This window comes from Rhipicephalus sanguineus, chromosome 1 (genome assembly GCF_013339695.2).
Source record: "Rhipicephalus sanguineus isolate Rsan-2018 chromosome 1, BIME_Rsan_1.4, whole genome shotgun sequence".
Classification (NCBI taxonomy): domain Eukaryota; kingdom Metazoa; phylum Arthropoda; class Arachnida; order Ixodida; family Ixodidae; genus Rhipicephalus; species Rhipicephalus sanguineus.
Genome location: NC_051176.1, coordinates 93,949,723 through 93,963,204, shown reverse-complemented (window position 1 = coordinate 93,963,204; position 13,482 = coordinate 93,949,723). Strand labels below are relative to the sequence as shown.

Below are 13,482 nucleotides of genomic sequence, written 5' to 3'. Positions count from 1 at the left end.
TGAGCAATATGGAGAGCGAAGGTAAGGTTAGCATCGAGGTGAACGCCAAGAAATTATACTCTGTCGCTGACATTTATCAAATGAGAGTCAAGTGTGATTGTTGGTGAGGAGGTTAACTTGCGTTGAGCTGACCTAAACACCATAAACTTAGATTTATTTGGATTAATAATTAAAAAAATTTTCCTTGCACCACTTTGACGCGCTACGAAGTACAGCATTTAATTTATTAGTGACGGTATCAATTCATCTATCAGCAAAGGAAATGGTGGTATCGTCAGCATATAAAACGCAGTGAGCCATGTGTATAATGTCAGGAAGGTCATTAACGTAAAGTAAAAAAAGTAACGGACCCAGTAATGACCCTTGAGGAACCCCTTGATTTATTGTTTTAGTAGAGGAAAATGATCCCGATATGTAAACAGTATGCTTTCTGTTAAGGAGGTAACTGTTTAAAAATTTGAGGGATGGACCTGTAATACCGTATGCTTCGAGTTTCTTGGATAAAATGATATGATTAATGGTATCGAATGCCTTTGTGAAGTCCAAGAAAACTGACCCAACTACGAATCCTGAATCAATGGAGCAACTGTACTTGCAGTAGGCATTCTAGGATAGTTTGAAAACTCCAAGTGTTACGTGCCCAGACGTTGCTTTCCTTGCCGCGCGGTGTCCGCCGAGGAGTGAAGCCTGACTAGCGACTGAGAAAGGGATGCGAACGGGGCCCGATTACGGTATCGCGTTCTACTCTTAAAGGCGAAGCTCAAGCGTCCTCCAAGTTTTTAGTCTAGCATCCTTACAAACTCTGTTAATTAAGGTTTCCTGCATGCTCATCATGATGACGCGGCAGCGCTAACTAAATCGGTTCTGTATGGCGGCAGAAATTGCAGCAAAACACTGTGATATATAAGAAGATGCGAAACAAAATCGACTGTCGTGGCGTACGTAAGCAGTTACAGAAATAACTGAGGTTAATGAAGAAAATGTACCGAAGATTATGATACTGCCTAGTGCGAATTCTGAGAGCACCTGGGATTCTTTAACCTGCACCTAAATCTAAGCACACGAGCCTCTAGCATTTTCGCCTCCATCGAAGATGCGGCCGCCGCGGCCGGTATTCGACCCCGCGACCTGCAGGTCAGCAGTCGAGCACCTTAACCGCTGGACCACCGCGGTGTATATAGTGAAAAGGAAACAGCGTGTCTTTTTCTGATGGTGACAATACAACGTAACGACACGGATAAGCGCTGACATCGAACCACGCTTCCGAATGAAATTTTATTCCACACGAAAGGTATATATGTTGCAGGAAAAATTATCAAAAGAAACATTAAAGCGTGACATAACTTCATGGCATGATTACACGTGCTCCTCGAAAAATGACAATTCTTTTCTGCAGCAAACAGAGAGGTAGCGTACTGATACGCTGTCAGCCTTGATGCGTTCTTCTTGCGCTCTTTCTATCTTCCTCTGTCCTTCTGATCCAGTCTTTTTCATTTATACCTTTTTAAATGCGAAGCATTTCTTAGCGAACCTCTGTCACTTTTAGCGTTTCTATCTTCGTATCTATCATCGGCAGCGTTGACATCGGCAGCGTTGACCCGACGAATGGAAAGAAAACGATTAGGATCCCAGCAGGAATCGAACCCAAGCATTCTGCGTGGCAATCAGGTATTTTGCCACAGAGACACGCCAGGCCTATAAACTGCTTTGGAAAAACAGCCTATGCAGACGTAATGTCGGTGCAACGTCAATTGCGGTTGTGGTGCTGGCCATCCAATTTTACAGCAAAGCAATAAACACTATAGATGTACTCCTACGATACTGGCGCAATAGATACTGACGTCTCTGGTTCCAGGGTTGGCTGCGCCTTTATAGCAGTCTAATAAACATTACATTGGTATTTATATGATCCAACAAGCTATATTGAAGCATTGCTTGATCCCGGAGGAATAGATTAATTAAACTAACGTATGATATCCACGTGATTGCATCGTAAAGTGCGCTTAGTTTCCATAATACTCACGCATTATAACGTGAAGGCTGACGTTACGTCGCACCATAAGTTACCCTTTAAACGCCAGTGTTGTCGACGTGCCTGGTAAGCCCGCGATGTGCACACAGCTACTGCACTTACAAAAGCAGGTCGATCCACCTCGTAACGCTTGGCTCAAAGCCATAAAATACAGCATAGAAGTGATCGGTGACTGCTTCGCATGAAACCGATTCCCACAACGCGTGGGATGTGCCGAATTTTTTTACCAGGGGCGGCGTTAAAATCGACCTAAGAACACGCACGTGCGCATGCGCGGATGCTGGTTGCCCCTTTTTTCCCCGTGGTGAGCTCTCAGAGCGAGTGTACGGCGTGTGAAATTGAAACCTCGTACGTTGGAACGTAATGAGGTCTTAAGAAATTGGGTAGTTCGTTTATCCCAATATACTGCACCAGCAACGACAATACGAGGGACTCGTGTCCCTTCAAGTGGCGCCGTGGCTCACTTGGTTATACCTCCTGTCTAGAAAAGTGGCGATCGTGAGTTCGAATCTCGCCTGTGCCTGTTCAAGGATCCTTTACTTTTTTTAATGCTCCATAGTGTCAATGCTATTCCGCGTTGACGATCAACGGACATGCAACATTCGTTCCCTAACATCATTAACTCGTTTCTGAATCATGTAGGAGCTATCCCCTGGTGCCAAAGGAATTGTGATTTTAATCCCAGGCATGAAAGAGATTGCTTTGGAAATACAAGAAATGCCAGCCATCCAAGAAGTCGGGCATATAATGAACGATGGGGGCTGGACAATGGCAAGTGACGATTACGAACGCAAAGATTTCTGAATTCGTCCTCAGAGCTCCACTTTGGATACTCGGAGTGCCGATTAATTTTTAACCGATGCGCGCCGTTGAAATGATACAGATACACATTTTGGAAACGCCGGGGTCAAGAGAATAAAATATCGATTGTATATACGTATGTGAAGAAATAACCGTTGACGGAAAAACCAAAGCTTCTCGTTCTTTTCTCTGCTACCTCTGAGATCAAGAAATGTATGTGAACGCGTGTCTATTATTGATATTTCGGCAAGGATACGGTAATGTTCTTTTTTTTTTGTTCCTTGCGAGAAAGCTTATTGCCCCATATTGAGACGGCTGGAACGAACCTAAAAAAAGAGTGACGAAGGCGTGAAAATCCCGTTTGAAGCGATGGAACGAACCGGTAGAGCATTGCGTAAGAATCCTCGATTACTCTTGGTACAAAACGGGACCGAAACGTGCACTGCCTTTCAAGGCTGGCAGCCGCAGGGGAGGCTGAAAGCGTGCGAGCTGCAACGTAAATAGCTAAATATCGAACGCGATAGATGCGTGCAAGGTTTCTATGTAGTGGCAGTGGTGCTGTGGCTTAGTTGGTTAAAGCGCCTGTCTAGTAAACAGGAGATCGTGAGTTCGAATCTCGCCGGTGCCTATGTTCCAATTTTTTTAAAATTTGTCATTTATTTCGCGCTTCTTACGCTGCTATTTCACGATCCGAAGAACAGCAAACGGTAAAGGTTCGATGTGCTTCGACGCTTCTTTTTTCGCGTTCGTTTCAGTGGCCTTGTCGCCTTCTTATGCTTGATTTATTTCGTTTTTACTGCTACAGCTGTCAAGCGCTCGATCTTGTGTTTGACATGTGTCCTCGTGTCCCTCTATGCATCCCATTCGGTTGACGACGAACGATGTCGTCATCGACGACTCGACTGCTACGATTTTTGTTGTCGTCAGCGTACCTCGTAGAGAGCATAAATCACAGAGACCATAAATCGATCTGCAAATGATCCTTGAGACTTGCTTTACCGGCTCACTGCGTTTATAAAAAATCGTCAAAGCCGTTTCGGGGTCCATTCAAAGCCGGACAGGTCATGCACTGCGCCGTGGACCTAAAATTGCAACAACGTATGTGCGACGACATATTGTATCGAGTATAGACTATGTCAAGGGGCTTACATATTTGATAAGTCTAATTGTACACATCAAATATACATGCTCGTCACGCACCGTGTGTTAGTCGAACCGCCTTGAAACGCGATGTGCACATTATTACACTGTTCCTGAGTTGACAAATAGCGTTCATTGTAAACGACATGAAGCTTTCCTTGGCGTGATTGTCTTTTAATTCTCATGAATATCGTAGCGAAACTTATAAACCGCATATGACGCAGCGCATTCTTAGAAGTCAACCTTTCGGTACAGTAAACAAAAAACATGGCTGATCCCCCTTTCATAGGAATCGGTAGAACACGAAAGTGAAACGTGTCTTCACTGGGGTAGTTGAGCGTTTTTGTGCATTGTTTCGCCACAAGGGCGAAGAAATGAATGCTATAACAACAAATTCTAATGTCAGGCGAAGAACGGCAAGCAGCTCGAAACTTGCAGCGCGCTCTAAAACAGCAAGGACGCTCGAAAAGAACATACACAGGACGAGCGCGAACTAACAGCTGTCACAATTGTTACTTCTTTGTGTGTGAGCAGCGCGCTAATTTCGGAAACGCGGCCGCTGCAGCGAGCGAAGTGACCTTCGTGCTCTCTGTAACGTCAACGGAAACTTGCGGTGAGAGCAAATGACGTCCAAACCGCCCCCATCATGAGATAAGCGCTCGCGCCCGAGAGACAGCCCCTGTAGAGGTGCGTTCGCATCGCAACGCGCGGGGCGACGGCCTTCAAAACGCTTGGCTCAAAGCCATAAAATACAGCATAGAAGTACTAGCTGGCTGCTTCGCACGAAACCTATTCCCACAACGCGTGGGATCGGCCGACTTTTTTCTTCTAGTTTTTTTCTTTGCCATCTGTTAGTGTATGTTTACAACGTCATATCTGTGACGGAAATACGTAACTGGAGCCGTAGGCGTCCCCAGCATAAAACACTTTCTTGTTAGAAAACAAACAAACAAAAACCAAATAAATAAATAAAAATCAATGATATTCGGCCAGTCACAATCCGCAATCACTTTTGAATCTAAAGCTACGATGATGCGACACCAGTGCTGTAGTTTGAATACTGGGACGTCCCAGTTAATTCCCGTTGAGACGTACGTGCGCTGTACTTATGTATTCCACAGCTGGGAGGAGACGCTATTGAAGGATGTTGTACCAAAAAAAATGGGATCAAGAGATTTCGATAGATAACATTTATTTGTACAATTAATAATTATAGTTATGAATGAAATCTGAAAGCAATGAATAACACTAAGACATGAAGCCACATCGGTAGAAAATTGTTCCCCCTCGCTAAGAACACAAAGCGAGGACGAAACTGGGCGTAGTAGCCTCCGATGCGAATGGACCTGACCACACGGCAGTCATCACGGCAACCGGCGCAAGTCTCCTATAAACACGTGCACAGCACAATTGTCTGGACACTCGCCTTCGTGCCTCTGCAGCAGCAGCTGCTACTAGCGGTGGTGGTACTCACGCTGCTGCCATAATCGTTCTGGAAGGTTGATGGTAGAAGCTCTCACAAGTTTTGCAGCAGGCGGCTTCGGGCTGGGTCTTAGGAGTCACACGAAGTTGGCGGTGTCGGGAAGTTCGAAGCCCAAGGTGACCTGGTGCGCAGTGCTTGAGTAACGGCGTGGGCAAGCTCCATTACAAAAATGACCGGTGTCCTTGGTTGGGTGACAGGTGGCTGCTCGGATGTTGCGTCAACAGACTCGCTTGGAGTACGGCCGCTGATCCTACGCATTCTGTCTGGGATGACGAAAACACTTGCGATGGTAGCGCTGGAGTCTCCATCACAGCTGTGAGTGAACCACGGTGGCATAAGCAATCCGGGAGTGACTGGAAGGACCAGCATGGCATAGAACAGCATGACCTCAAGCCAATACGTCTGGGTCGATGGCTGCTCGAGAGGTGGCAGTGGCCGTTTTTCCAAATCCGACCAGAAAGGGCACACGAATTGTCGTCATCCAGTTAGAAGCCGCACACTTTCACGAGGTCTCGTGGCGAAAAGAATGGAACATGGCATTCAGATGATGACGATGATGATGCTTGCTCACAAAATGGTACACAAATACATTGGAGCGTAGGACAGGAATCGGGTGGCTCATAGGTTGAAAAGTTATTTGTAATAGTAGTTGAATTTTCAAAAGCGCATACAGAAGTAATTACAAGTGTTGTGTAATCATGACGTCGAGCCTTACATGGCGTAACGGCAGTCGACAGCTTTCTTTTTCTTGCGCGTGAATGCGCGTCATCTTCGTCGCTCACGTTTGTACTTTGTGATTATTCATTTATCTCTGCGAAGGCATCTCCCATTCATCGCCAATTCACCCTTTCCTGCGAGAGCTGGTTTCATTTTATATGTCTGCAAATTTCTTGATTTCATGACCCCATCTAACCCTCTGCCGTTCTCGGCTCCGTCTGCCATCTATTGGTGCCCATTCAGTCGCTCTAAATAACTGTCGGCCATCTGACTTAACAAAGAAAAGACAACAGTTGAGAGGAACTGCCTCAAGAGATGAAATATAATTTGGCGTGGAGTTAAAGCTGAGAGAGTAAACTCACTGACAGAAGGAACTATAACGCTAAAGAGATAGATGCAGCCGCATAAAAAGGCGGCAGCATTAAAGCAGCTAGAAGGGTAATATATATAAGAGGAACCAAAATGCATGCAGTGAAAAAATAAGCAAGGCAGCGTTAATGGAGAGCTTCAGTTGGGCGTTCGCCGCACTTTTGCATACGCAGGCAGTCATTGATAACGGTTGTCATCCTGTGTACTCAACGCTGCTTTGGACGTCCAACTAAGACTATCTATTAGCAAATTCAGGGACATATTGGAGGTGGCGGAATACTTGTCTTGTGAACTGTATAGTTCACAGATAAGTAATCCATCCTTGAGTAAAATCAAAGTCGAACAGCACACTGAAGTTTCTTGTGCAACTATATTGCTGAGGCTGGAAGGGTTCTACAGGGTATGTCCCGCGGAAAAGCAGCCGGGTAGCCGCGTAACAGTCGATTAATCGGAGATGGAGGAGATTTTATAGATGACAAGCTTGCAGCACCCTACAAGCTACATAATATTATAGTTTTACATCGGAGACGAAAACAGGGACGTCGGTAAAGACAAAGACAAGCGCAAATTTCTAACCTTATCGACCACCCTTGCTGTTAAGACTTCAAATGTATCAGCGAGCTGGAAAAACGACAACTTGATATTAATAGAGAAGAGGGCAGACGTAAAAGACTTCAAGAACTATAGACCGATCAGCTTACTTTCAGTATTGTACAAAACATTCGTGAACATAATTTCAAGCGCTGTATGCGACACATTCGACTTTAGAAAGCTTAGAAAGCAGGCCGGCTTCAGGATTAGAGCGATGTGCTATATCAAGTAATTGAGAACCCTTCTGATCACGCCAAAGCCCTTTATATGGCTTTCATAAACTACGAAAAAAAAAAACTACTCGAAAAACTACTCGAAAGGCATTCGAGTAGTTTTCTAGTCATTGCGTCGTGAAGAATCATTTGAAACCTATTTGAATACCTCAGCCAACATCTACAAGCATTTGACAGCTGCCCCGTTTCTCCTCAAGAAAAACAGAAAAATTGTGATAGAGGAAAGGTATGGGCATGAGAGGTACAATGTGTCCAATGTTTTCACTGCATGGTTTGAAGCAATATTCAAACAATTTGATTTGGATTTAAAAAGAAAGAAGATTGATGGAGAATATCTCAGCAACTTATGATTTGCAGGCCGCAACGCGCTCATCAGCAGTAATGACTACTAACTGCAACAAAAATAAAAATATGATTGATTGAAGACCTAAGCACAGGAAGTGTTAAGGTGGGTTTGTTGATAAATGTGCAGCGTTCAAAGATAATCTTACGAGGCACCGTGAAAGAGAGTTCTCGACCGACAGCTGGACTCGATAGAAATTGTGCAAGAGTACGTATACTTTGGTCTCAAGAGGTGCTGGTGCGCACACGGTAGGTATTCCCAACTCAAGACCGGCAACTCGACGCTGTCCCTAAAGTGGAAAGTGTACCTACAACCATTGCGTTTTACCGCTACTACTTTATGTGGCAGAAACATGGAGAATAAATAGACTCTAGAAGTTAATAATAATTGTAGGGGTTTAACGTCCCAAAACCACGGTATGATTATGAGAGACGCCGTAGTGGAGGGCTCCGGAACTTTCTAACACCTGGGGTTCTTTAACATGCGCCTGAATATAAGTACACAGGCCTCAAACACTTTCGCCTCTATCGAAAATGCGGCCGCCGCGGCCGCGACCATTTGCGTCAGCAGTCGAGCACCTTAACCACCATAGTTGCTAAGATGCTCGACTACTGACGCGACGGTCGCGGCCGCGGCGGCCGCATTTTCGATAGAGGCGAAAGTGTTTGAGGCCTGTGTACTTATATTCAGGCGCATGTTAAAGAACCCCAGGTGTTAGAATTGGAGAAACTCTAGAAATTAAGAAGCGCGTCACGTGCGATGGAATGGAAAATGATTGGCGTAACATTGATATAGGAAGACAGTAGAGTCGATAAGAGAACAAACATGGATAGCCGATATCGTATTATGGGAACCATATGGACCTGGGCAGGATCATAAAGATGTATGAGCCGATTCTTGACGCCTGAGACTTGCTATGTATGTCTCTTTTCTGCAGCTGACGCTGTTTTTATGACCGCGTCATGTAAGCGGGAAATTGAACGCAAACAAGTCGCCATCTTGTGAAGAAGAATTTCTGTGATGCACAGAACGCAATCAACGCCTAGTGCAGCAATGATTCATTATGGACTCCGAAACATATGTACAGATGGCACTGATCTCACAGTAAGTGTACTGCACAATATATTGTACCAATATATTGTGCAATATATTGTACCTAAATTGTTGCTGCGAGATAACTCGGTCGTATGCACGTTGAATTCTCAAAAAGCACATTGCTCAACTGGTATGGGTGCAAATCGCAGTGGAGCCGTTTAGAACACTCATTTTCCTTGACGCGCTAGCGATGTCGTAAGTGGGTGCGACGAAGTACCTTAACGACGTCAAAAACCGTAGTAGGTGACTAGCCAATAACAACATAGGTTATCGTAAAGCGAATGCGATGAACGGAAGTGCTGTTGGAGTAAAAAAAAAGCGTTAAAAGAGATACAGACAGAGCAACTGTGACAGCGCCTATTGAAGAAAAAAATTCAGGAGATGCGACCTTTCCCGCTCACTCTTCCTTCAGATGCTGTTATTTGAGCGCATGGACAGAAAAAAAATTTCTGAGGCACCGGTGAGATTCGAACTCACGATCTCCTGTTTACTAGACAGGCGCTTTAACCAACTAAGCCACGGCGCCGCATGAACAGCTCCGACTCCCTCACGGCTCCGACTTCCTCAGATTCCGGTTTCTGATGCGGTGCTGTGCCAGAACGAGATGGATGGACGGTGGAACTTTATTAAATATAGTCCTGAGAGACGCGACTAGCGCGCAGTGGGCTTCTCCCACGTTGGGACGGGCAGGCTTAGCCTGACCGCCGCATCGTGGGCTCTCTGGACGGCCCAAAGCTGATCCCCCTTGTTGGGATGACTCATTTATTTAGATCTGATTACGATGCCACGCACGAGCTTTCAACCTTCCCTAGCTTCAAGGCCCCAAGGTTACCGCGTATGTACCCGTTCTGTTCCTAGTGTCTATCGGGGATATTGCTCAACGCTTACACGGGGCTTTCCATTGTTTCAAACGCGACACTTGCACTTCTCCAGCGAAGCTCTTTAAAGGGATACTGAACAAAATTTTCGCCGCCGAGATAAATGACTCAATTGAAAGATTGGGTGCTGAAATTTGTTGAAACAACCTTCATTTCAGCCAGAGACTAGCAGAAAATAATGAATTTAATGCATTTTTCGCGAATTGGCGCGTCTAGCGGCCGCGCCGCGAACTAGAGAGGAAGTGACGCGAAACTCCGCGGATAGTGACTCGCCAACCGTGCTCGCAGCAAAATCGCTTACCAATCGACATCGCAAGCCGCCACCCGCTGCCGCGGGTACAGTGTACTAGTACCGCGGGTCTCTCTCAAAACGTGTTTTCACGGTCGGGAAGGTATTGTCCGTGCGTGTTCTCAACCGGCAGCCAGGGTTGCCAATGGTGGCTACTTTTCGCCAAATTGGCGAATTTGAGAGACCCGTGGCGACCTAAAATTATGAATGGCGACTTGGCGAATTTTTGGCGATTTTCGGCTTAGGTCTCCACTGAATTATGCATCCTAAGATTAGTGTCTTCCCAATGAATGAGCGGCAACATTCTCTGTATTTTTCTTTGTTTTAAACCCACGAGTAGAATGCGCACATTACGCGTCATTCGGTTTGTCCGTCCTGTAGCTCCTGTGCATCTCCTCAATTCGTCTAGATGCAGGAGGTACTGGAACGTCCCTCGGCGACATTTTAGCAAAATGTAAGTCAGCGGACTCCCTTGAAAACCGCGAGGCGGCAGTGTCTATAAGTTTATGGCTTTAGGTGTTTTAAGCTTCTCTAAAGTTTCGCTTTTGAGGGGGCTAGACGATGGGTTGGCCACGTGTTCCGACCAATTGTTCCGCCAAAGCTCCAAATGTTCTGAATCGCTTGGCGACTTATTCACTGTTTCAGTACGCCCAATTCAGCTCGTAAAGACTGTTTTGGAATAGCGAAGAGAGGCGGATACGCGGCTATTTGTGCAATAAAAATATTTATTGAGGCATTTTCCACTGTCCTCGGTGAGCGTGTGCAATGAAAACAATTGCTGTATAACATTTTACATTGTCAACCTGATCATTAATAACGCGTCGGATTGACGCGTGTAGATATAGGCGACTATAAGAAAGGGTCGGTGGCGTCCGGTGTCATATTAGTTCACAATGAAAAGGTGTAAGACTGCTGTAAGAATTCTGTCGTGTTACCTTCAATAAACCTTTTAATCCTTTTATTTATATAAGGGTACGTAAAGCTGTATACAAAGAACGTTTTCATGGTTTTCGCCCAGGGTTTACCACACCTTTACCTTTGAAACGAGCGGACAGGGATGGAATGATATCATGAGCGTTTCATTCATTCACCCTCGCGCCACCACGCACATCTTGGGGCTAGTCGGAAAAGCAGCACTATGCACTCACATGGTGAAGCGGGCGATACGACTGGCATCGTGAAACGTCAATATAATTTCAGGGTCTTGGATGGTACTGTATTCTACGGGGCTATACGTGAGTGGAAATTTTTATTACTAGGTTTGCCACACATATCTAGAATGGCGACTTTTTTGTCGAAATTTGTAAAAAAATGGCGACTTTTGGCGACTTTTTGCTCGTCGTTTGGCGACATTTACTCGAAATTCAGTGGCAACCCTGCCGGCAGCCAACGACGCCATTGCCGCGCTCTCGGCCGTATATTTGTTTTCTCAAGCGGAGCTTGCGCCCACGTCTACGAATTTGCCGTCTGCGTTGTGTGCTGCTACGTAATGTGAACGGTGAAGCACCTCACACAACGCAGAATGCCTCAACGCTGTTCTGCGCTAGGGTGTGCCCTGTCATACCTTTCCAACAGAGCCGAAGCTTCGAAGGATATGGATTCGCGCTGCGCGCCCATCGCAGCCAACGTGGGTGCCTTCAAAGCGTGACTTTTTGTGCTCCGAACACTTCGAGGATAGTGATTATGAGTTACTGTGTAAATTGCTGGTCGCGGCTGCCGACCCACGTTGGGTTACGGCGGCTCGTCTGGCTCGTCGTCCTTGCTGTCGCTTGACACAGCAGAACGGTCACGCGCATATGGTTGTATTTGGCGCATCCGTTTTGGAGGCGCTCGTGGAACCACTGGCACTCGCACCTTGCATCTTTGCGCTCTCGCGACACGCTCGGTAGTTGTAGCGGTTTTTGAGGAATACAAGTGGTTATGTTAGGGGAAATGAAGATAAAAGCACCGACCCGTAACCGTTGACACCTCAACAGGTCGGCACAGGGATGGGGGTAGGGGAATAAAAAATAAGCGCTAGTTTGTTTCCTATGTGGGGAAAAGAGGACAAGGCTCAGCGCCACACCAGCCACCCTCGGTTCTTGAGAGGAGAGGTGGAGAAAGGGAAGTGGCAGGGCAGGAGAGAGCGTGCCGGTTGCCCCCCTCTTGCAGGAGCACTCGACGTCACGTCCGCCGACAAGCGCAGTGGCATGCAGCCGCCGCGCTCTCACAATCCACTAAAAATACGGCCAACTGCTCGAAATTACGTGAAATAAACGCTGCGTACAGGAACAGTCGTGTCGTCCGAGTCGAATGTAAGTGTTTTCGTAGCTTTTTCAAATTTTTGTTCAGTATCCCTTTAAAGTAACCTGTGCTCCCTGGTAAAAAGCTATCATCATCATGAACCGGCACGCGCTCTCTCCGTTCTCTTTACAGCGAAGCTGTTTAAGCTATCGGTAACCTGTGCTCCGTCGTGCAAAACTCCTCAGGTGGGTATGCGCCACAGGAATTGGGCAGGCCCCACTACCGTATACAGAAGGTGCGAGAGTCAAACGAAAACGAACGCCTGAAAACGAGGGAAAGAGAAAGAAAGAAATGGAAAATAAAAAGAAAGAAAGCGATAGAAAGAAAGATAAAGACATAGAAAGAGAGAGAAAGAAACAGAGAGATCAAGAAAAGAGAGATCAACACAGAAAGATAAATAAACAGAAACAAAGAAACAGACTGAGAGAGATATAGAAAGATAGAAGGACATAGAAAGTGAAACATATATAGAAAGAACATGAAAAAGAGATAGAAAAAACAGAGAGCAAGACAGAAAGATAAATAAAGAGAAACAAAGAAACAGGCTGAGAGAGATATAGAAAGATAGAAGGACATAGAAAGTGAAACATATATAGAAAGAACTGGAAAAAGAGATAGGAAAAACAGAGATCAAGACAGAAAGATAAATAAAGAGAAACAAAGAAACAGACTGAGAGAGATATAGAAAGATAGAAGGACATAGAAAGTGAAACATATATAGAAAGAACATGAAAAAGAGATAGGAAAAACAGAGAGCAAGACAGAAAGATAAATAAAGAGAAACAAAGAAACAGACTGAGAGAGATATAGAAAGATAGAAGGGCATAGAAAGTGAAACATATATACAAAGAACATGAAAAAGAGATAGGAAAAACAGAGAGCAAGACAGAAAGATAAATAAAGAGAAACAAAGAAACAGACTGAGAGAGATATAGAAAGATAGAAGGACATAGAAAGTGAAACATATATAGAAAGAACATGAAAAAGAGATAGAAAAAACAGAGAGCAAGACAGAAAGATAAATAAAGAGAAACAAAGAAACAGACTGAGAGAGATATAGAAAGATAGAAGGACATAGAAAGTGAAACATATATAGAAAGAACATGAAAAAAAGATAGGAAAAACAGAGAGCAAGACAGAAAGATAAATAAAGAGAAACAAAGAAACAGACTGAGAGAGATATAGAAAGATAGAAGGACATAGAAAGTGAAACATATATAGAAAGAAC

At 45.1% G+C, this 13,482-nt stretch overlaps 2 non-coding genes across 2 annotated transcripts; one reads left to right on the top strand and one right to left on the bottom strand.

Moving 5' to 3' along the window:
- The first annotated feature begins 3,387 nt into the window (after positions 1-3,387).
- Positions 3,388-3,461, top strand: Trnat-agu (transfer RNA threonine (anticodon AGU)). The gene has a single exon. It is a non-coding gene; the product is annotated as a tRNA-Thr (tRNA).
- Positions 3,462-9,256: 5,795 nt separating this feature from the next.
- Trnat-agu (transfer RNA threonine (anticodon AGU)) lies at positions 9,257-9,330 on the bottom strand. The gene has a single exon. It is a non-coding gene; the product is annotated as a tRNA-Thr (tRNA).
- Between the last annotated feature and the right edge of the window lie 4,152 nt (positions 9,331-13,482).